At 47.1% G+C, this 24,563-nt stretch overlaps 1 protein-coding gene across 10 annotated transcripts in view; it reads right to left on the bottom strand.

Annotated features, from left to right (window-relative positions):
* Positions 1 to 24,563, bottom strand: part of BCLAF1 (BCL2 associated transcription factor 1) — a 539,194-nt gene that overhangs the window by 436,286 nt on the left and 78,345 nt on the right. The gene's annotated exons all lie outside the window — the stretch shown is intronic.

The raw sequence follows: 24,563 nt of genomic DNA on the forward strand, positions 1-24,563 counted from the left end.
CTTCTTGGCCGATTGGTCCATTCGTTTGGATTCCCGGTCCGATGGGACTCCCGGAAACGAGCCAGGGGGCGACCTTGAAGAGCAGGATGCTCTGGTGAAGGGTGTTTGGACACAAACTCCGGGTCCCCAGGCGCCGACCTATAACGCCTGGCCACTGACCTATTAACAGCCGAAGAGGTGACAGGCTTTTTACAAACCTCTTCGATAGGTTCCATCAGAGCCTCATTGAATGGCAGAAGAGGATCCGCCATGGCTGTAGCAGGATGTAGAACTTCAGTCAACAGGTTGGTCTTAACCTGTGCTGTCGGTAAGGGAAGTTCCAGAAATGCTGCGGCTTTCCTAATCACCGAATGGTGAGTGGCTGCCTCCTCCGTATATTCTCCTGGGGAGGCCAGATCATATTCCATTGAAGTGTCAAGACCACTTGCCGGCGCCGGACTGGACTCTTCAGCACCTGGATGCACCGAAGCCAGATGACTCTGAGGCTCCACGACCTCGAAGACTGAAAGCGCCGGGGACGTTTGCGGAGTCACAGGTTGTGGAGACACTGTCGTACTCACTTCCCACGACTTGCGGCGCCGTGTCGATGGAGACCTCGACTCCGACCGACTTCTAGACCGACATCGGGAGTCACGATGACGCCGCTTCTTGTGAGACGACTTCCCCGAAGAGGACCCATGGTGACGCATCCTCTCTTTCTTGGACTTAGCCAAAAATAGCTTCGCCTCACGCTCCTTCAACGCCTTCGGATTCATCTTCTGACAGGAGCCTCATTCCTGGACGTCGTGATCCAAACTAAGGCACCAAAGGCAATCGTTGTGAGGGTCCGTCACCGACATCCGACCTCCACACTCCCTGCAGGGCTTGAAACCCGATTTCTTTGGAGCCGACTTCGAGGAAAAAACACAAAGTATCCCTTCGAAAAGAGCTAACAATACAGGTAACAGAAAAGTAACCGTTATCGAAGGCATGGAAAAAAGGGAACTGACGTCAGCACGCCGGCAAGGACCTCTTTTTGCCACAATGAAGTCACACGGAACCACGTGGAGTCAGACAATTGTGACGTCCTCGCCGACGTGCAGAGCTAGAGAGAGAAGTTTCAGTTGAATGCTACGCATGGGGAGAATTTATTAGGTGAGGAATCCACAGGTAGTTGTATCCATCAGAAAACTTCAATATTGACATAGGGCCTACTACAAAAGACACCGTTTATGGCGCATGAGAGTGGTGGAGTCACAGATATGCCTCCGATGTCAGGTAACAGAGGGCACCATTCTACATACAGTGTGGAACAGCACTGCATTAGCTCACTTTTGGGAGGGAGTCACCCGCTGTCTAGGCAAGGTGCTCTCCTGGCCCATCCCACTGGACCCCAGGCTAATGTTACTTCACATTACAGACGGTTTGGGAGGTAATGGATATAAAAGGGCTTTTCTCTTTCTGGGCCTCTTTACAGCTAAAAGAGACATTGCACAGGCCTTGAAGTCGGACACGGCTCCTTCTCTTAAAGTGTGGAAGCGAGGCTTAGATCACTACACAGAACTTAAGATTCCTGTATAAAAGGCAAGGGGCTGCCCCCATAAGCATAATAAAATATGGCAGCTGTGGGCAGACTACAGGGGCTTAACATCACCAAGCATCCAAAACACCCACACCTGCTTGAACGTTGAAATCAGGGGTCATGATACTAACTGAATGAGCAGAACAACCAGAGGCATGCTCTACTATGCGGGGGATGTTGCATGGGGGTGGACAGGGTTGGACAGCTGTGCCTGCCATTTGTTTTTGTTTTTAACTTTATTTCTGTACAATACATGTATACTGTCAGCCTGCTGGCCAGCTCATTTGAAAAACGTATTCAAATGTGTTCATTTAAAAAAAAAAAAACAACAAAAAAAAAAATGATTTTGAGCTGGGTGTTCAACTTATGGGCAGCTATTCTGCCTAGTCATGACAGCCTGTGTTGTGACTATGTGTTTGATTCACAGCGTACAGTTCTGAGGGGGTTATTGCAGTTGAGGGAAGCAGCCGTCAATTGGATGTTTGTGTATTTGTAAGCTTAAGTATAGGATAGATTGTTTAGGTCAATTTAATGGAATAAAGGACACGGAGCAGGACTTGTTGATCATGTGGGATAGAGAGATTAAGTATGATGGAATTTCTGAAGATTCATATCAAAATCAAAGACTCTGTCAAACAAATACATACATTTCAAGCTGATCCCTAGAATCCGGACGGGGTTGGTAAATTCAATACGCATCTCATCTGCTTAGGATGCATGTGCCTGTCACAGCCAATTACAACTCCTGTAATATCCACACTGGTCATTAGTCTTTCTGCGACAGGCACCATGCAGAACACTAAGAGCAGGGGTGAGAAGGGCTGGTTGAAGAGTCCCAAAAGAGCACTGTTCACCCTCACCGTTGCTATAGGATTACTATAGATCTATAGTCGGAAGTTGTCAGAAAAACCGTAACATTAAAAGGTTTCTATTAAGTATGGCCAATTGACTCTAGCCAATGCTTTCGGGGCACTGACAGCTAATAACAGTACATTCTTTATAATATGTTCTTTGGAATTATGCAGCCTGGGAATACATAAATTTGGTGACGTGTGCTCTAGGTAAATTCTGATCTGATGATTCACCTTTTCCTGTGCTGTGTACAGAATATCGTATAAAATTGAATTCACTAAATTCCTCCGCTATTGGCATGTCCTCTGTGATCTCTTGTCTCTGAAGGTTTAAGATAGAGTTAACTCTTTTTGTACCTTGGACTGTAACCTGTTGATCAGCAGTTTATAAAATGTATTATCTCCTGCATATATATTTTTTTGAGTGCAGAGGAGAGCGCATGCTTTGCTACCCAGATCTAAATTTTTCAGTTGTGCCCTTGTTATGTTCAAGTTATGTCATACGCTGGGAACTCCTGTTCTGTTCCGTTATATATTTCTATCAGGTCATACACAGCTTTCTTTAAGCGGTCTCTTTTCTCTCCCCTTTCTTCATTCTCTCTGCCAAAACAGCTATTAATTACCCTGTAGAATCTAATATTAAAGCACCCTAAAGTGTGTGTAAGGGTACCTCTCCTCTGTCACTGCTGTCAGCTCATTACTAATAGACTGCGTCCAGTACTGCTACTGTGAGTGAGTCTTGTTGGAGAATGTTGTGCCTAAGGCTCCATGGGCCAAAGAAAGCTTTAGCATTACAAAACTGCAGAGAAGAGGGATAAGAAAGAGCCACAGCCTCTATATCCATCACCTCGAGTTTACTTCGTGATTGTGGCATGCAATTTTAATCTTGCATATGCACAATGCTGAGAAAAAAGTGTTTCCTCTGTAGAAGGATAATGATTTCCCTTAAGGTCCATCAAAACTACTTCTTGAAGCCACGCCTTCCCTTTTTCTCGTAAAGGTCACAGCCTGCCCAAATCCAAACATATCCTTGTCATTATCTATGACTAGATTAAAGCCCAAACTACCAAAATTGCCTTAAATGGCATCTACAGAATGTGAAATAAGGCTCACTTTAAAAACAGCACTTGCCCATAGGGTTTGACAAGACTATGTTCAATTCCCAAGGAGGGGAAAGTCTGCCAACAGGTGGAAAGACAACACTCTCTAAAAATTCCTTGATAACTAGGAGTCAGGAAAAAAGTCTGAAGAACATTTTCCACAAGAAGTAATAGATGCACGATATACACTTATGGATAACAACAGCAGCCTTAACATGGCCAACCAAGGTAAGCAGGGCATCTTCATGCTAGCTGGTGGAATTTATGCTTGTGTACACTAAAGCAAAATATCTTGCATTTGAAGGCAGGATGTTCAGACAAACTGAGGATAGCTCATGTGTCCATTTTGATTGAAGTTCAATGTTGGTAGGTGGGGGCACAGAATAAGAGATGGCAGTTCAACTGGTGAAAGTTTGTTAACCACCATTGCAGGGACCACTCCAGCACCATTAGGGTCATCCTAGCCCTGGAGTATGACAGCATGAGATGCCTGCAGATATCACAAGAATCTGAAAGAAAGCACAGAGAATGCTCCCTCATAAGTTGATCCATGTGGCATCCCCCCCTTCGTCACTGGTTGGTGGTACCTGCAAGCGAAGCCTGGACATGTATGTCTGTATGTGTGTGATATTTTAATAGTGAAAACCTAGTCGAAAGAGCACTGCACAGGGTCCAAGGCGAAGACACAGTCAACATGTGATAGGTTAGCTCATGAATGGCCTGTCACAAACATGATGCAGTGTTCAATAAAGAGGTGAAGCTTCAGCTCTTCACTAAATCTCAGCAGGGCTGGGGCATTCCTGATGGATACAGGGATATTCGTAAAAACTCTAGGTGCATAGATGGAGAAACCATGTTTCCTGGTTTTTTCTTTTTTCACACTTCATCTCTAGTATGATAATGTCCCGGCCGAGTTGCGCAAAGAGGTACTTCAGATGGTGAGTTTGTCAGCCAGTTATGCAGGGATGCCAGTCCAGATACAGTCATAAAAGATTCAGCTGGTTCTGAAAACTGTGCAGCCTGCCAAAGGGAGCCAATTGACTTGGGAGAGGTATGGTCATGTCTCTTCGGTTCTAATGAGGCTTTCTGCAAACCTGTAGGACTCCCCTTAAGGGGCACCAGCATAGAATTTGTCAGGCTGTGGAGCAGGGCATTGCCTCACTCAAGATATGTGTGTACAAGGGTAACTTTTGTTGTTTGAAGAGGTGTAACACTGGGAATACCTAGACACAAGCTGCGCTGAACACTGTCATTTGGAATCCACACAATTGAAAGACCCTTCTGAATGATTCAGCTTCTGCATTTTGAACACATGGACAGGAACTGGAGTAACCTGTAGGTTGCAGGATATGAGGTTCTTATAGATTGACTTTACTTGCTGCACAACAGATTTATCATACCACCCCCCTGCTTATTCAGGTAGTGAGTGGCTGTTCTATTGTTGGTATAAACACAACAGGATTTCTTTCTCAAGAGTGGGTGGAATGCCTTGACAGCTAGGTGTACAGCTTGCAGATCTAAGGCATTTCGTGGTGAAACAATGTCCCTTGTATCTTTAGATTGTTCACAGACACTCTCTAGCCATTTTTTTATGTTGGGGTGAGGGGAGGGTTCAGAATATGTCACACAGTTGGAACATCTTGAAGAAAATCCATACCACATGGAAGACTCTCTGGTTGGCACCATCAGTGAAGAGAATGGGGCAGACAAGAATAAAGTGCTAGCCTGTCCTTCCATCCATTGAACAATTCATGCCACTGATCTTCCAGACACTGTGAAATTGTCTCATACAAATGCAATCATGATGGACCATGATGCCACTGAAAAAGGTGGTAAAGAATCTGCTTCATCATAGGATGTTCAGTCCATACAGGTTTGAGACACTTAGTCTGTCCTCCAAAGAGACACATTTGCTTTAAGTGTGTCTAAAGGTTTTCCAAAACAATGAATGGACTGTACTAGAATTGAAGCAGACGTTTCCCGAATGACATGCTGGGTATAATGCACACTGCTATCTGGAAGCACTGAAATGGCTTCTAAGATGCGCTGAAACAACTGTCATGCTCTGCCAAGCTGTGAATTCTAGAAGCATATTTAAAAACTTTTAACATAGTTGTAATTAAGTAACCATTTCCATAAGGAAACACAAGCACTCTTTCAGTTGTACCATGAAATGATGCAGCCTTTTGAATCAGCATATATTTGATCATATTACTTGTAGCTCTGAGTGCTCTTCCTGTGCATTATGCAGTAAGTCGCCAAATGACAATCTCATACTGCTGGTAGTTGTCTCTCTTTCAGAGACTCATTCTCAACAGGCTGATGTACTATGAAAAGGGAATGATGGTCATGAACAGAACCAACAAAGAACTAAAGGGGAGTAAGGAGGAAGGTCTTGAGGGAAGGGGCTTACCCTCCTACACAATTATGCACCTAAAGCCAAACAAAAGCCCAGCCCTTATCTACAAGATTAACCCTTCAGGAAAAAATCTCTGGGAAACTGATTAGTTTCCTTGGAAAACCCTCACCCACCAGGGTTACCCATTGGTGGCATGCTTCATCAATGGGTCCTTCCTGTTTCTTTGCGGAAACTGCAGAACAGGGAAAAAGATCTATTCTGTGTGGAAAGGAGCAGCTGAAATCAGAACTCCTATTTATTGGCATAAAAAAATCATCTTCGTTAAATCCCGGGTGAGAGGAATAAGCTGCAAGCGATCATCCAGCACTTTCTAAAGAATACTCAAGAGTGGTGGAATCAGAGAGAAAACCAAGCAAATCCCATGAAAATATTTGTTCATAGCTCTGCATACGTCTGCCATTTAGTTCTGGGCTCGGACGTTTGAACTTGCAATTCTTCGAAGAAGTATTTTGAGTCACACAGTATAGTGATGCATTCCTTAGCTGGGAGTGTGCATGGGTGTCGCCCCCAGGGTTAGACTGTTCTCCATACAGCAGGTGAGAATATTAAGGAGTAGAGATTGAAGATTATTGGACACACGAGCGGTTCGAGAAAGAAGTTTATGAAGACCTTTAATGTTACATCCATACACAGCCGGTTATGTGGGTGAATGCTTCATTCTACAGCACTACATGATACAGGTGCTTACAGGGAAGCATTTTCCATTTGTACTGTGTGTTGCTGTAGAGGAACATGTTCTCCATAGACTGTAAAGCACTATCTCCTTATAATCGGTGGTTACCGTGAGGTTGACATAGATGTCTGGAATAATGCCATAAGGCTCGTTTGGCAAACCATTAGTAACTAATTCCACAGAATGTTTAGTAAATGTGTGAGGGATTGACAAAGTAGCTGCTTTACAAGTATTTTCCAAAGGGATGTTCCCCAACTGCTGCCTTCTTTCTGGTAGAAATGGCTCTAGGTGTTACAGGGAGAGCTCTTTTCGCCTTGTGGTATAAAGTTTAAATACAATAAATTAGCCACCTTGCAATTCCTACCTTTGGTATGGACTGCCCTTTGTAAGGGTTTGCAGCGGCCATAAATAACTGATCAGTTCTAAGTAAAGATTTTGTTCTATTGATGTAGTACATAAGTGCACGTTTTACATTTAAATTATGTAGGGTTCTTTCTGTTACAGTGTCTGGGTTTGGGAAAAAAGAACTGGGAGCTCTATAGTTTGATTAAGGTGGAAACTACCCTGGGAAGGAATTTGGGGTTTGGCCCGAGAACAACCCTGTCTTCATGAGCCAGTATAAAAGATTCCTGTAAGGTGAGAGCCTGAATCTCACTAATGCGAAGTAAAGTTGTTATTACCACCATCAAAAATGGCACCTTCAAGGAAAGATACAGGAATGTAGAGGCTCAAATGGGGGACCCAGGAATCGGGTAAGAACATTATGATTCCATTTTGGGGGTGGTGGATCTCTTGGAGAAATAAAGCTTTAAGGCCCTGCATGACAGCTTTAGCCACAGATATATGTAAAAGGCAGTAATGTTGCCTGTTCTGCATGTATGCAGCTATTGCTGCCAAATGAAGGAATACAAAGGTAAACACTAATCCTGTCTTTTGTAAAGAAAGTAAGTAGGTAATGATGTCCCAGTCAGTAGGTGTAAGTGAATCTATGTTTTTTGCAGTACAGTATTGGACAACTATTTCCACTTGACAGTGTAGCAAGCGCATCTAGTGGGTCTACGAGACTCCCTCACGATATTCAAACATTCCTCATCCGTAAACCTAAGTAGCGAAATTCTAAGACCTCAGGCACCAAATTGAGAGATTTAGCTGTTTGGCATCTGGTTGTCACATTTGTCCTTGGGCTCAGGTGAGGAGGTTGACCATGTTGGCGGAGCTTCTTACATGGGCTGATGGACATTTCTAATAGGGCAGATGACCAGGGCTGCCTCGCCCAGGTAAGGGCCACTGAGGGCTTGTGACGTTTGCTGCCTCTTCAGTACCACTTGTGGAAGGAGTGGGTGAGGCGTAAAAGCATATGCAAATATCTTCAACCAACTGATCCACAGCGCATTGCCCAGGTATTGTGGGAGTGGCTACCCCAGTGTTCAAAATATTGTTGCTAGAACAGTGAGCGGAGTTCCCGCTTGTGGACTTGTAGATGCGTCCTGCTAAACAGGCAGGAAAAGTCGCTGTCCACCTCTGGAAAGTATTCTGCCAGCAGGTGAACACAGTGGCTAATGGCCCAATGTCAAATTGATTGTCTTGGGAAACAGAGGGAACATGTCAATTCCCCTTAATTTCTGTAGGGAGTACATGGCAATTACGTTGCCCATCCTTATGAGGAGTACCCTGTTGTAAGCAACAGGAAGACTTTAAGAGCAAGCTGGACTGCCAGAAGTCCTAAGTTGTTAATGTGGTGAACTATCTGGCCTTGAGTTCATAAACTGTGCTGTGATTGAGATGAGCTCCACATCTGGCTTGAGATGCATCCGTGGTCATGATCTTGAGATCTTGAAAAGAAATGCCCCACAAAAATAGTTGTTGCATCACTGCAGAATGTGATGGTTACTGGCTGTTGCCAACACTAGAAGTGACCCTCTGCTTGTGACCATTGTGCTGCTAGGCACTGTTGTATAGGACGCATGAGCAACCGGGTGCGCAGTACAATTGGATTACAAGAAGCCATTATGAGTCATAAGTGCATTATGGTTTTGACTATAGGGGTGACTGTTGCAGCTAAAAAGACTCTCCAAAGGCTGTTACTGTCGACTTGTGTGATGAGCTCTGCCTATGAAAGTTTAGAAATGCCACGGGAAAGGATTGTATCTGGAGTGGTTGAAGGTTGGATATGACCCAATTTATGTCGAAGCCAAGACTGTGGAGAAGTGAAATGCTACCATGTGTGCAGTCTAGCCACTGCTGGAGGCTTGAGCTGTTGATCAACCAGTCATTGATGTAGGAAAATACATGACTTCTTTCTCTCTTTAGGTGTGCCTTGAACACTGGCAGACCTTTGGGGTTAACATTGAATGGAAGAACTCTGGACTAGTAATGCCTGCCACTCACCTCGAACCAGAGGTATTATCAATGGGTTGATGAATGAACGCTGTAGTATTGTAGAAGGGGCGCTCTTGAGCTCTAGTGCTGCAATGTGGCAAACTTCCTGGAGTAAATGTACCATCCTCTAGCATTACCATGTGAAAATACTCTGACAGGATATATCTGCTGAGCGGTCTGAGGTAGAGGATGGAACTGAGCGAGCTGTCCTGTTTAGGTACGAGGAAGTAGAGTGAGTGAACTCACTTGCCCCACTGATTGTGCGTTGCTGGCTCAATTGCTCCCTTTTGAAGGAGCACATGAAGCTCACATTGGTGGTAGCTGCTTAGGGTGCGTTTGTGTGGGTAGATGTTTGCTGTAATGCAATGAGTACTAAGCAATATCTATTTTGACCTATACCTAGTAGTCAATAGTCGGCTGTGATTTTCTGCCAGTGGACTACAAAATCTTTAAAGACTGCCACCAACAGGTGTTAGATGATCAGGAGGAAGATGAGGCGAGTCACTGTTTATTAGTGGAGGCTCCTTTTTAGTGCTTCCTTTACCTCGGTCTGTGGTTTTGATGGTTCTATATGCCTCTCTAGAATATTTCTTTGGTGACTGTTGGTGGTAGTTCTGTTGCTGCTTCTGGTAGGATGGGTGTGGGGGTATGGAAAGGTGTACCTTTTTTAACTTTTCGAACATTTGGACAACAACTTGTGGTCCGAAGAGGTGTTTATCTGACAGACTTAAAGCCACAAATTCCTCATCTTTGAATAGATACACAAACAATACCTCCACAGAGATGGGTCTGTGAGACAGATTTTAGACCAAAACAACCTGCATGACCGCACACACAAAGTGCCCATTCCAACTGACCTGATTGTCCAGGCAGTAGTGATTTGTAATCCTGTGCAATGAGGCCCATGTTGTTGCCATATAAGACGTCCTTGACTGGAACTGCATGTGCTAATGCAATGGTTGCAGCTTCGCTCCAACACAGTCCACAGAGTTGGCTGTACACCCAAAACTCTACAGTGAGGTCACGTAGAACAAGTAGAACGACAATGCTCTTTTTGGTTCCAGATTGAGTCACTTCGTTTCCCTGGATGGATGTGGCAGACCATAAAAAGTAGGCAATGTGCTGGATTGGCCTACATGAAATGGGGTGATGACTTTTGGTAGATTTCAGAGAAGCAGCTTCTCTGGGTAGATAATCTGAGGTGGAGGCTTCGATGACAAGACATGAAGCTCACTAATCCTCAAGGTTGATGTTATGGTCACGAGGAAGGCTGCCTTGATGGTAAGAAGCCAGAGGGGACAATTAGACATATGTAGAGGATCAAAGGGAGCACAAATGAGGAAAGTGAGTACAAGATTAGGGTCCCACCAAGGCATGATGAAGGGTGAAGGTGGAACTGTGTTGCAACACTTTCAAGAATCTGTTAACAGGGGATTTGAAGAAGGAATGTTGATCAGGCAGAGAGTGAATGAAGAGAAGAACCTGAGAGAGGGGAGTGTAGAGCGGATCAATCTGTTTCTCTGCACACCATACCACAAATCTGCTCTAACGGCATGCATAGTATTGGCAGAGGGCCGCCTGGCCGCCAGGATAACACTGCAGGCAGAAGGTTGAAAACTGTAAACTGTTGCCACTCAATCTCCACACATGAAGGTGGATCGGGTGAAGGACCGTACCCTGTTGCTGTGACAGAAGATCCTCCCAAAGGGGGAAGACTGACCCAAGGACCGATGCCCATGCTCAACAGCCCAGGATACCAAACTCTTCAAGCCCATTCTGGAGCCACAAGGATGACCTGGGTCGGGTTGTTCTTGATCTTCTTGCGAACTCTGGGCAGGAGTGGTATGGGCGAAAAGTAAATACAGGAGGCCGAAGCTCCACTCTAGATGAAAAGCGTCTGAGTGAGAGCTGCCTTGGGATTCCAGTGCGCAGAACTACAGTGTAAAGAAATGGCTCCCTGTTGCAGTTACCCCCCACTTTTTGCCTGATACTGATGCTGACTTGACTGAGAAGTGTGCTGGGACCCTGCTAACCAGGCCCCAGCACCAGTGTTCTTTCACCTAAAATGTACAGTTGTTTCCACAATTGGCACAACCCTGGCACCCAGGTAAGTCCCTTGTAACTGGTACCCCTGGTACCAAGGGCCCTGATGCCAGGGAAGGTCTCTAAGGGCCGCAGCATATCTTCTTCCACCCTGGGGACCCCTCACTCAGCACAGACACACTGCTTGCCAGCTTGTGTGTGCTGATGAGAACAAAACGAGTAAGTCGACATGGCACTCCCCTCAGGGTGCCATGCCAACCTCACACTGCCTATGCAGTATAGATAAGTCACCCCTCTAGTAGGCCTTACAGCCCTAAGGCAGGGTGCACTATACCATAGGTGAGGGCATATGTGCATGAGCACTATGCCCCTACAGTGTCTAAGCAAAACCTTAGACATTGTAAGTACAGGGTAGCCATAAGAGTATATGGGCTGGGAGTCTGTCAAAAACGAACTCCACAGCTCCATAATGGCTACACTGAATACTGGGAAGTTTAGTATCAAACTTCTCAGAATAATAAACCCACACTGATGCCAGTGTTGGATTTATTAAAAAATGCACACAGAGGGCATCTTAGAGATACCCCCTGTATTTTACCCAATTGTTCAGTGCAGGACTGACTGGTCTGTGCCAGCCTGCTGCTGAGAGACGAGTGTCTGACCTCATGCGGTGAGAGCCTTTGTGCTCTCTGAGGACAGAAACAAAGCCTGCTCTGGGTGGAGGTGCTTCACACCTCCCCCCTGCAGGAACTGTAACACCTAGCAGTGAGCTTCAAAGGCTCAAGCTTCGTGTTACAATGCCCCAGGGCACTCCAGCTAGTGGAGATGCCCGCCTCCTGGACCCAGCCCCCACTTTTGGCGGCAAGTCCAGGAGAGATAATGAGAAAAACAAGGAGTCGTCACTGGCCAGTCAGGACAGCCCCTAAGGTGTCCTGAGCTGAAGTGACTAACTTTTAGAAATCCTCCATCTTGCAGATGGAGGATTCCCCCAATAGGGTTAGGATTGTGACCCCCTCCCCTTGGGAGGAGGCACAAAGAGGGTGTACCCACCCTCAGGGCTAGTAGCCATTGGCTACTAACCCCCCAGACCTAAACACGCCCTTAAATTTAGTATTTAAGGGCTACCCTGAACCCTAGAAAATTAGATTCCTGCAACTACAAGAAGAAGGACTGCCTAGCTGAAAACCCCTGCAGAGGAAGACCAGAAGACGACAACTGCCTTGGCTCCAGAAACTCACCGGCCTGTCTCCTGCCTTCCAAAGATCCTGCCCCAGCGACGCCTTCCAAAGGGACCAGCGACCTCGACATCCTCTGAGGACTGCCCCTGCTTCGAAAAGACAAGAAACTCCCGAGGACAGCGGACCTGCTCCAAGAAAGGCTGCAACTTTGTTTCCAGCAGCCTTGAAAGAACCCTGCAAGCTCCCCGCAAGAAGCGTGAGACTTGCAACACTGCACCCGGCGACCCCGACTCGGCTGGTGGAGATCCAACACCTCAGGAGGGACCCCAGGACTACTCTGATACTGTGAGTACCAAAACCTGTCCCCCCTGAGCACCCACAGCGCCGCCTGCAGAGGGAATCCCGAGGCTTCCCCTGACCGCGACTCTTTGAATCCTAAGTCCCGACGCCTGGGAGAGACCCTGCACCCGCAGCCCCCAGGACCTGAAGGACCGGACTTTCACTGGAGAAGTGACCCCCAGGAGTCCCTCTCCCTTGCCCAAGTGGAGGTTTCCCCGAGGAAGCCCCCCCTTGCCTGCCTGCAGCGCTGAAGAGATCCGTTGATCTCTCATAGACTAACATTGCAAACCCGACGCTTGTTTCTACACTGCACCCGGCCGCCCCCGCGCTGCTGAGGGTGAAATTTCTGTGTGGGCGTGTGTCCCCCCCGGTGCCCTACAAAACCCCCCTGGTCTGCCCTCCGAAGACGCGGTACTTACCTGCAAGCAGACCGGAACCGGGGCACCCCCTTCTCTCCATTCTAGCCTATGCGTTTTGGGCACCACTTTGAACTCTGCACCTGACCGGCCCTGAGCTGCTGGTGTGGTGACTTTGGGGTTGCTCTGAACCCCCAACGGTGGGCTACCTTGGACCAAGAACTGAACCCTGTAAGTGTCTTACTTACCTGGTAAAACTAACAAAAACTTACCTCCCCCAGGAACTGTGAAAATTGCACTAAGTGTCCACTTTTGAAATAGCTATTTGTGAATAACTTGAAAAGTATACATGCAATTGAAATGATTCAAAGTTCCTAATGTACTTACCTGCAATACCTTTCAAACAAGATATTACATGTTAAATTTGAACCTGTGGTTCTTAAAATAAACTAAGAAAAGATATTTTTCTATAACAAAACCTATTGGCTGGATTTGTCTCTGAGTGTGTGTACCTCATTTATTGTCTATGTGTATGTACAACAAATGCTTAACACTACTCCTTGGATAAGCCTACTGCTCGACCACACTACCACAAAATAGAGCATTAGTATTATCTCTTTTTACCACTATTTTACCTCTAAGGGGAACCCTTGGACTCTGTGCATGCTATTCCTTACTTTGAAATAGCACATACAGAGCCAACTTCCTACATACAGACACTGCGCATTCGAGATGGTGGTGAACAAATAAAGCCAAGGCTCTTGCCACTGCTGAAAGAGTCCTTGCACCACCTCTGGATGGAGACACCATTCATGTTCCACTAGGCATCTCAGCTGAAATAGTCTTCTCTGGCATTCAGTAGGACTGTCAGGTGTTGAACCACCAAATGATATGCCCTAACGTTCCAGCCATGTCCAAAGAGACAGAGCCTCTTGACAAAGGTTCCACGACCCCACTCCGCCCTTTTTGTTACAGTACTACATGGCGGTGGTGTTGTAATTGAACACTTGCACTAGCCTTCTTGATGAAGGGTAGAAAGGCTTTCAGTTCCAGTCTGATTGCCCGGAGCTCCAGTAGGCTGATGTGGAGTCTGGATTCTGCCGGAGACCAGAGGCCTCTGATCTCCACCTCTCCAGATGACATTCCCATCCCAGAAGTGATGCTTTCATCACCACTGTCAGAATGGGTTAGGGAAGAGGTAGGGGTATGTCGCTGTCCCAATCACGGTTTGTTAGCCATCACTGTCGATCTGTTGCAGTTCCCTCTGAGATCTGGACCATGTCAGAGAGACTGCCCCAATGCTGTCCCCACTAGAACTTCAGGTCCCACTTTAGAGCCTGCATATGCCAGTGGGCATGTGTCGCAAGCAATATGCAGGAGGTCATGAGCCCCAGCAACCTCTGAGCCAGTATCACAGTCGGAATATCCGGGACTCGTCGGTCAGGAGGATAAGCCCAAAACTGCACTGTGTCCAGAACAGCCCTGATGAAAGGGAGCATCTGAGAAGGAGTCAGGGGTAACTCCTGCACATTTACAATGAATCCCAGAGAGTGCAGGATGCCAGTCTTAGTCTGGGGGTGGGAGACAACAGCCTGGGGCAAGCTTGCCTTAAATAGCCAGTCATCAAGTTCAGGGAAGACTGCCATCCCTGATCTCTGAAGATGAGCTGCAACCACTGCCCTCACCTTGGTGAACACCTGAGGGGCGCTGGTAAGGCCAAAAGAAAGCACGGTTAAGTGAAAGTGGTCATGGCCTACAGTGAACCACAGGTAATGCATGTGGGCAGAAGGTACAGGGATGTGGAAATAAGCATCATGGAGGTCAAACGGTACCATCCACTCTCCCAGGATTAGGGCAGACAGGATTTGAGCGAGTGTGAGCACTGCGAATTTCTCCAACTTGAGGAAGACGTTTAGAGGGCACATGTCGAGGACAGGACGAAGACCTGCATGCTTTTCGGGCACCAGAAAGTAGCGGGAATAACCATAACCTACGTCTGGCACCAGCACCCTCTCTATGGCTCCTTTGGCCAAGGCAGCCATCACTTCCTGGCAGAAAAGGGAAAGTTTTTCACAAGTGGGTGGCATGGGTGGGAGAGTGGTCACTAAGGGGAGCAAGTAGCCCCTTCGGACAATTTGAAAAACCCAATGGTCTGAGGTTACAGACTGCCACTGAGGCAGGTGTTGGCGTATCCTGCCTTCCACTAGATGCCCATCATGGAATAAGGGCAAACTAAAGGGGTTTGGAGGCTGTGGCTGTCGGTGGAGTGGTGGACTGGCCTGACTTCTCGCTGCTTGACCCACCAAGTCTGTGGGTACGGAGTCCTCAGGCATGCAGAGGATAGGAAACTTGCACGCCGCACTGGCTGGGTGGATAAAGACGTCGTAGGAAGCTCATTCCATTACCACAAAAGGAGGGAAAGGCAAACTGAGGTTTGCAAGGAGCCATGCATAGGCTCAGGGATATGGCCGCAGCCCTACTATCCTTGAAGTGCTCCAGCGCTGAGCCCACCTTGTCTCCTAAGAGATAGGTGCTATCAAAAGGGCATGTCCATAAGCAATGCTTGGACATCCCCTAAAAAGCCAATCATCCTCCACAAGACGTGGCATTGTGAAGCCGCCAACGATGAAACCGCTCTGCGCAGAGTCTCGCTGGTGTCCAGTCCACATGAGATTGTGAACTTGGGTGCATCTGTCCCGTTAGCAACAGCTTGGGAGAGTATGGCCCGGGCCCCCACCAGGACCGCAAGCAGCACCTGAGCAACCATATCCCACAGTGGTGGCCAAAAAGGTAAGCACTGTTCCCAGATCACAATGCCAAGCTGATGGAAAAAAGCATTTTCTTTCTTAAAGTGCCCGGACTCTTGGATTCCCTATCCAGTGGGGAATGCACCAGGGTATACACAGTCTCTGGGGTATGGTGTGGGGTGAGGAAACAGGAGTCCCACAGGAGCCCCTGTGCAAGGTTTGGACCAAGACCCCAGCAGGACATCTGGAAGGGCTTTGTTAAATGGGAGAAGCGGTTTGGAGGGAGTCACACCCAGCTGATGCACCTCGGTAAAGAGGTTAGTCTTGACTGCTACTGAGGGCAACTAAAGGTCAAAGACCTCAGCAGCCCTGCTCACCACCATTACAAATGAGGCTCTCTCCTCAGTAGCCACATAAGGAAGAGAGCCGATACCAGTATCTGGAGAAGTATCCAGTCCACTGGCTTCCCCCAGGTCCTCACACCTGTCCAAATTGGGATCTAGGGGCTGGTATTCTTTAGAGTCCAACGACCCCTTCCACTCCTCCCCAAGTCCAAGCCGAAAGGGTTAGGGATCTGACTATGAAGGCATGTCTCCAGTCGGCACTGGAGTCAGCGTCAGGCAACGCTTTCTCTGGCTCTGTGCCTGTCAAGGATTAGAATAAGAAAGGCGGTGCTTGCAGCGGCGCCAGGGAAGGTAGAGTTAGTATGACCACCGCCGTTCTGGATGAATCATCCCTGGATTCAAGGGGCCAGACTAGTGCCTCTCCACGTGCATTGATGGATCGAAGGGGCCCAACTGGTGCCAGAGTTGCTAGCAGAGAACCAGTAGTGGCCCCTTCCAAACCTGCAGGGCTCAAGGGCATGCCGGAAAGAACGGGTCATCCAAATAGGAGGTGCAAGGCATCATAAAACTATTGGAGCTGGAGGGGGGTCATTCTGGATCCTGGAAACTCGAGGGCATGGAGCCGGACCAGGCACTGGCTCAATTGCGGAGCCAGGACTCGAGTGATGATCCTCCCTCATCTCATCGGATGACTTCGACAGATGGGGTGAAGTCGAAGACCTTTTCGACTTCTTACTCTTCTTCCTGCAGTGATACTTACCCAAGTGACCCGGCAACTTTGAATGAGACAAAGATCTTGGAGTCTGACCGATCCTGGGAGTTTCCTCTCGACTGGAATAGTGGCATCTCCCGTCAAGCCGCCAAGCGGGTAAGGGACCGCTCCCTCAAGGCCTTCAGGATCATGGCGCAGCAATCGACGCAGCCTTAAGGTCGTGGTCACACTTGAGGCACCAATGGCAAACAAGGTGCAGGTCCATCACCCAAATGGGTCAGTCACAGATACCGCAGGGCTTGAAGCCAGTCTTCCTACGTAACATTCCTGCCACACCAGGAGAAAAACGTCTCAAAAAAGCTTTGACAAAAGTCGGAAAAAAACTCAGTCAAAAAGTGATTGACGAGGTTGCTCTTCCCTGATTTGCACTAACTGGCACGCAAAGAAAAGAACTGACACCAGTGAATTGGTGTAGCACCTATACAGGCACTGTGCATGTCACTTTTGCAGCAAACAACGTTGCGCGGAGCATATCAACCTCACCTACCAGCACGGAGGGGGCACTACCAACAAAAATAGTATGAGTCTAGTCCGTCGCCTGTGAAAATGCAAAGGTAAGGAATCCTAGGCTAGAAGTCTAAATCAGAATTCTGTGTTTACCAGGTCAGTGCTTCAAGGAGAGAGAACAGATGCCAGGCTAAGATTTTTTTCTGCTTGTGTTTTTTAACATGGAGACTGGTGTTTACTAATGCCTCTCACTTTGCAGTCAGAGAAAGAAAAACACTAATTATGTTACAAGTGTGAAAGGAAAGTTGGAGGATGTAATTTTTTTTCCTAACACATAAAAGTTAAATCCCTGTAAACGAACTCTATACATTTAGTAGTTAGGAAAGAAAATCAACCACTTTAAAAAAAATTACAAAAATAAAAATAAAAATCTGAACAGATTGATAGGATCAAAACAAATCAGGACACTTTACGGGATGCTGTAAAAATGATATTCACTGAAACCATATTTGCATACATTATCATTTGTGCACAATAAAATGTTATCTGTAAAATGGTCTGTGTGCAAATTAAGTGACCATTGTAAGAAGCTGGCCTGGTGTGTGGTGGGCACCTATGTTACTTACAGCTTATACCAGGCCCCAGGTTTCCCTATTAGTGAAGTGTAGGCAGTGTCCAGAAGCCAAGCTGTCTAGAGGTAGCTGTGGATGAGCAGCCAAGCCCTACTTAGGAGACATGCAGCGCTCATGCAATACCACTGTAGTCACACAGCACTTACACACATGAAAGAAAACACTCAGTGTTACAAAAATAAAGGTACTTTATTTTACTGACAATTACCAAAAATACTAGATAGGCAATAACCCAACAGGAAGTAAGTAAACACACTAAATATGTACACTAGTAATCAGAAATAGGCATACATGCAAAAGAAAACAGTGCAATAGCATTAGACAATAGTGACCCTAGGGGGAGCCCAAACCATAAACTAAAAAAATGGAATGCTAATGCAGGACCCGCGCACAGGTAAGCTGGATCTGTAGAGGGGAGCTGGAGGAACTAGGAACGCAAAAAAGGTAAGTACCACAGTGCCCCCCCCACCAGCGACCAGGAAGAAAGGAGTAAGTTACTGGATTTCCCCCAAAGCTACCAAAAGGACTGAACATAAGAAGGTGACCAAGTGCAGAGCTCAGAGAAGTGTCCAGTGGCGGTAGGAGCCAATACTCACCAGTCTGTGGTCGCAGGAGTTGGTTGACGGTAGGACGAAGACGGTCAGCAATGCAGCCCCGGAGTCGGTGAAGAGTTCCTGGAGGATGCAGTTGCATCCCCGGCCGGATGAAAGATTGTAGTCGGTATGTGGCGTGGAAAAGCCACCAACAAGCCTTGGCAACGGCATGAGTCGCAGTAGACCAAAAGTGGAGCTGCTTGGGTCCAGCAAGGTCCAGGAGGACTCAACCCCTCGGCGTGGGGGCCGTGGTGGGGCGAAGTCCCAGGGGGACCTTCAGCAATGCAAGGGGCAGCCCCAACTGAAGACCCACTGGAACAGGACCCAGGAGTCGCAGTGGAGTCCACGCTGCCGGAGAACCACGCAGAGGGCTGTGCGTCACTTGGAGGAGATACCAACAAGCCTTGGTAACTGCAGGAGATGCAGTGCACGAGGGTACTGTCCTGTGTGGGAAGGCAAGTGCTTACTTTCACCAAAGGCAGACAGGGAGGACCCAGGGGACCACTCCAAACCACAACCTGTGATGTAGGATCCATGCAGCTCAAGATGAGAGGAGATCCATGCAGCCGGTCATCGCTGCAGTTGGTGCCTGCAGATGCAAGGGAGTGACTCCTCCACTCCAAGGGGGATTCATTCTTCCTTCTTGTGCAGACTGAAGACTTGCAGAAGCTGAAAGGAGACATGGAGGAGACATGGAAACAATGTTGCAAGAAGAGTCTTCATCGTGGATGCACCGTCGGTTCCTGGAGGGTTTTGTCGCAGTTCCAGTGCCCAGAAGTCGAAGTAGAGGTTGCAGAGGCCAGCTGGAATCTTGCAAGCCGAATCTGAGGACCTCCACCCAAGAGGGAGACCCTAAATAGCCCAGGAAGGGGGATTGGTCACCGAGCCAGGTGACCACTTATCAGGACGTGGCTCTAACGTCATCTGCCTGACCTGGCCACTCAGATGCTTCCAGAGACCTTTGCCCACCTTGGATTCAAGATGGAAGAATCAAGGGACCCTCTGGAGGTGCTCTGGGCACAGGTCACTCCCCTTTCCATTGTCCAGTTTCGCGCCAGAGCAGGGACTGGAGGTCCCTGAACCGGTGCAGACTGGTTTATTCAAAGAGGGCACCAAACGTGCCCTTCAAAGCATACCAGTGGTTCGGGGGAGGCCTACCCCTCCCAAGCCACGTAACACCTATTTTGAAGGGGAGTGTGTGTTACAACCCCTTCACCCCCCAAATCCTTTGTTCTGCCTTCCTAAGCTTGAGCTGATCAAGCAGCAGGAGGGCAGAAACCTGTCAGAGGGGTGGCAGCAGCTTGGACTGCCCGGAAAACCCCAGAAAGCTGGTAGGAGCGATGCTGGGGATCCTCTAAGGAGCCCCTAGAGTGCATGGAATCATACTTCCAATACTGGTAGCAGTATTGGGTACGATTCCAACATGTTTGATACCAAACATGCCTAGGTTTGGAGTTACCATTATGTAGCTTGACATAGGTAGTGACCTATGTTCAGGACACGCAGAAAATGGCGTCACCGCACTCAAGTAAATGAAAACGGAGCTGGAGATTGTGGGGGCAACTCTGCTCGTGCAGGGGTGCCCTCACGCACAGGTGCCTGCACCCAGCCCTCTGGGGTAGGAGGGACTACCATAGGGGGTGACTTACAGTGACCTGGACCAGTGACCTGAAGTGAAAAGGGTGCATGCAACCTTTCATGCAGGCTGCAATGGCAGGCCTGCAGATACACTTCGCATGGGTTCCCCATAGGAGGCATAATACAAGCTGCAGGCCATGGGGGACCTCCTGCTGCCCCAATGCCCTGGGTACCATATACTAGTGGACTAGGGACTTCTATGGGGGCACCAGTATGTCAAATGAGGGGTGTGTGTTGTCTAAGCAACCATATTTAAAGGGAGAGAGCATAGTCACTGGTTTTGGTTAGCAGGACTCCAGTGAACACAGTCAAAACATACTGACAACAGGCCAAAAGTGGGGGTAACCATGCTGGAAAGAGGGTCATTTACTACAACCATTTCACTGGAAAGTGTGCTGTCTGAAAATGACAGTGCTCTACTACACAATGTTTAAGTTACATTATAAAATCGCCCGCTCATGCCCATTAAAACTAGGCGGGTAGCAGAAGTTTGCCGTTCTAAAAAGTTGGCCGCCGTTCTAAGTAGTTTGGGTAGCACGATGTAGCCTTCTTCTAAGCACAGTGTCTGTTGACTTTGCCATAGCTTTGGTTCATAGTCATATTTGTTGGTTAAATAAACCAGTGCTTCTGATGGGGATTTAGTTAATCTTGCAGACATTGAAGAATAGGTTGTTTAGAATCGTCTGATGTTGTTGATGAGGTTCTTTTCTGTACCAATTGAGTCAAGACCTATTTCTAATTCAGACTTGAGTTCGGAGACAAAGTAAGTTTCAGAGGCAGGATTGGTTTTGAAACTACTACAATATTTAGTGTCGGATCAGGTTCCAAAATATCTTTTGCCCTTAAAGGCTTGTGATAGAGTTTTGGACTGGCAGTCCAGCTCAGTTCCATGCTTACAGACAAGGTTGGTCTGGGCTCAGACGTTTTTGCTCAGTGTCAACCTTGGCTCCAAGGTAGTGGTGGTCCCGCTGAGTGTCTCTGAGGTCCAGGCCTGGAGGCCTATCCTCGATGGGACTGGTCACCCTCAGCTGCCAAGCTTAGCCGAAGAAACCCTCAGAAGAAATGGTACTCACAGTCAATGTCTTTGATGCAGTGTAGACGACTCAGAGCTCTTTCTGCGGTTTTCCTCAGACTCAGAGGAAAACTCCACCTCAACACTAAGAGACAACTGTGTAATTTCTGGCTCCAATGGCGCAGGCTGTTCTTCCTGTTGTGCCTCAGTGTCCTGCTCCTCAAAAATATCAGGAGTGTTTGGTTCCTTGTGTTGTATCTTATGGACCCACCTGTGCTCTCGTATCGAACAGTCTTTCTGGATCAAGAGGAAGGTAGGCCGAACATGTGGTGGTGGTGTGTTTTAGGGAGCAACAGAGGTCGCAGGCTTGATGGCGATAAAGTCTGCAGACTAGAGTACAGGAGCCCACCTTCCCGAGCCAGTGACAAGCATGGAAATAAATGGATTTCTGGACTTCTGCTGGAGTCTGCGAAAATAGACAGCACTAAGGTGAAAGCCTAACAAGCAGTCGTAAGATCATGAGTAGTACTGCAAATTGAAAATGCCCCCCACCATGAACCCAACCTTTGAGCTGGTAGTATCGGTGAACGAAATAGGCATCCTGGAGATTGTGGGACACCATGCCATCACTCACATTTAGTGCTAAGAGAATCAAAGTCAACTACAGCATTTTGAATTTGTGCTGCCAAAGTAATAAAGGGTCACAGCTCCAGAAAGCACCTCAGGCTCTTAACATTCTTGAAGTCCAGGAAATAAAGACAAAAGATTCTCAAGCCCCTGTTCTCTAGGACCACTACTTCTATTGCCCCTTTCTGCAAACAGATGAGAACTTCCACCTCCAAGATTGAGACCTGCACCAGGGTCACCTTGTGGAAGATGGGTGGTCTAGAAGAGTGGATGTAAAGGGAAGAGCGCATACCCTGCAGACAATTTGGAGCACCCAGCAATCGTTCATGAAGTACTCCCAACTGGCCAGATAAGGAGCAGTCTATCTCCCCATTCTCCACATGGCCTAGAAGCGGAGGGTGGAGGGAAAACAAAGCTTTACAGAAGCTACAAAGCCAGTGGTAGATGAAGGGACTGGAGCTGATGTCTGTTTTGGCATACCTCAGATCCACCTCTCCAGTGAACAAGAGAACTGATATAGTGGCAGAATCAGTTGTGAGGATTTATGCTGCCAGAAATATGGGTCCCAAGAAAAGCCACAAAAGTGATATTGCTGGTAGAACTGCTTGGCCGGGAGGGCAAGCAACACAAGAACGCTGTTTTTGAGGTGCTCCAGTCTGCTGTCTCACAATAAAAGGACAGATTTCATAAAGGCAAACAGCATGTCCCCTAGATAAGAGGTAGAACGCGTTCATTTCTATGTCAGCCGAATCTAGTCCACATTATACAATTTGCATAGAGGAGTCCATATCGTCTGGCCCCGATTCAGAAAACAGTTTCTTCATCTGACCTGGAAGGCTAAGCACAACCAGCGTTACAATTTTCCACAAAGTGTGGACATATCATGAGGAGACACATGGCAGAAGCCGTTTGTATACCAATACTGTCCTCCTAAATGAAGACTTTACAACTATGGATGTTAAGCTGAAGATGCCAGAATGATCACAGCAGGGTGAAGTATGTGTTGTTAAGAATCTGGGTTTGGATAGTGCCAGCCTAAGGTTCAATGCAATTTTTCTGTGAGCTGCCTGGCCCGAAAAGAGCTTCTCCCAGGCAGTCAGCTTTCAGGCTGAAAAGCAGCAGAGGTTCTGGGCATTCAACAGATTAGCACCACAGGCGGCAAGGGCAACTGAAGTTCCTTTACAGTTTTGGGCACATTACATGTAAATGACAAATTTCCTGAGATGAAAGGCCCAAAGAAAAGGGGATGCTACATTCTGGATGTGCATGCAGGACAGTGACATTTTGAAGATCCAAGAAGGGTCTAGTGTCTAAGGAAGGAGGCTGCAGGGCATGTTTATCCGGCTCCAATCATCTTACTCTGTACGCACTAAAAGTGGGCGCTACCAGAGGACCTGAGAGAAAGATTTTAAATAGGCACAAACCTCAGGGCTCTGGGACGAGGGTCATCAAGAGACATCTCCTCAAAGAACCTTCTCTCGAGGCAGCTGAATAATTTCTACAAGAAGGACATCAGGTATTTTCGTCTTATCTGGCATCAAAACACCAAACAGATGCTCTGGTCTTGTGTTGATCAGGTGCTTTAAAACAGGAACTCAGGTCAGTGCACCTAGATCAGAAGAGCTTGAGGATAATTTTCAAGATCCAGTCTGACAACTGGGAATCGTTTGGAAGAAATATGCATCCAAATGTAGGTTCTGGGTCAGACACAGGTATTACACAGTTGACAATTGTCCATCTTTGGTACTTGGCCAACACCCTTACTTAGATTCTGTATTTGTTTCTGTGTTAAAGGATAAAACACACTAAAGAGCTAGTACAGATTGCCTATGAATGACAGATTAAGAAACCTTCAAGAATACTGTGTGAAAAACAGAAACTAAAAATGAGAAAGGAAGTCTCAAAAATAATGAACAATAGGGGGTCATTCAGTTAGGCCAAATCAGAAAGTCTACCAAATCTTGAAAATTGCTTGGATGCCCTGACTAATGCATCCGTTTTCTTCCAGACTGCACTTGTGCTTCCGAGCATATGGGAACTTTATGTGTATACAACTTAGTTATTTGCCATAAATCCTTCTTAACACCCCACAGAATCAATAAAATGACAGAGACAAACATGATGAAATGCCCTAGATTCAGCCCACATGACACAGAAATCTTTCACCTGGCCTGGGAGAGTCCTATTATTAACCACAATTAGGCAGAGATCACTGAAATTCTGGGTAGAACGCTAGATAGAAGACCTAAAGCTGAAGGTTATCTACTGGGTCTTTTCCTCCACCCAAAGCAAGGGAAGGTTGTAAACACCTGTGGGATGACGTCCTTTCTGCTTTCTCTGAACAATAAACTGGTTGCAGGCGAGCCAGAGTCTTTATCGGGCGAAGGGCTTCTTTTCCTCAACCAACTCCATGGTGTATATAAGGACTGCTTTGCAGATGCTGCTGCCAATTCCATTGCAAGACGAGTCGTCGACAGAGGTGAAGTTATCAGTAATGGCGGCAATTTGCTAGCCAGTGAATGTGCTGTTGATGGGGTAACCGATAGGATGCCTGTATTTGGCGAACGCACTGTACACAACAAACAGACTGGAGGCTCCATGAGATGGAAAATATATTCCTAATTACTTGTGTTTTCTTTTCTCCTATAAATCGGCATACTCAAAGTCTGTGACACTCCTAAATCATAAAAAGGCATTACTTCCTCACATTCACTAACATGCATCATCCTCAGATCCTCCTTAATCAGACACCCAGTGGTGTAACAAGGGACTCATTCGGTCCTTTTTCAGGAGGTGTAATCTTGTTGTGTTTAAGAAGGGTTTCTTATAACAGTTAAAATTGTATTTGAAGG

Source organism: Pleurodeles waltl, chromosome 5, assembly GCF_031143425.1.
Source record: "Pleurodeles waltl isolate 20211129_DDA chromosome 5, aPleWal1.hap1.20221129, whole genome shotgun sequence".
Classification (NCBI taxonomy): Eukaryota; Metazoa; Chordata; class Amphibia; order Caudata; family Salamandridae; genus Pleurodeles; species Pleurodeles waltl.